This window comes from Bufo bufo, chromosome 3 (genome assembly GCF_905171765.1).
Source record: "Bufo bufo chromosome 3, aBufBuf1.1, whole genome shotgun sequence".
In the NCBI taxonomy this organism is placed as follows: domain Eukaryota; kingdom Metazoa; phylum Chordata; class Amphibia; order Anura; family Bufonidae; genus Bufo; species Bufo bufo.
Window position 1 is genome coordinate 230,263,814 of NC_053391.1, and position 585 is coordinate 230,264,398.

Below are 585 nucleotides of genomic sequence, written 5' to 3' on the forward strand. Positions count from 1 at the left end.
TACTCTGTATCCATTCCATTTTTGCAGAACCATCTATTGAAAATTGTATGCCCAGCTTAATTTTTACAATGTAATTACTGTAAACTGTATATGCCATACAAAAAAATGCAATGGAAAAACGAAAATGAACCGGAAACACTACTGAAACAAATAACGGATCCATTAAAAACAGCCCGCAAAACACTGAAAACGCCATACGGTTGTGTGCATGAGCCATAAGGGTGTATAAATTCCTAGTCCTACCACCTCTCAGTTGGAGTTCCTGAGAGCATGTGATAAGGTGAGCTCTGAGAACTGTTCACCTGGTGCAGTGCTGTGTGGCGGCCATTGTTGCTTTGGTGCTGTGCTAGTGGGTTGGTGGGGCCTAGTGCCAGGGCAGCTTTTCCAGACGGCGGGGGAGTTGTTTGGCTGCTGGCTACCACTGCCTATTGGTGCAGTGCTGCGGCGACGGTGGCGCCTCATGTACAGTATGCAACATAGGGGTAGGTATTCTATATATTGCGCTGAGAATGTCAATTATGCTAAGAAGCATTTATCAAGCTGGTGTAAAGTAGAACTGGCTTAGTTGCCCATAGCAACCAATCA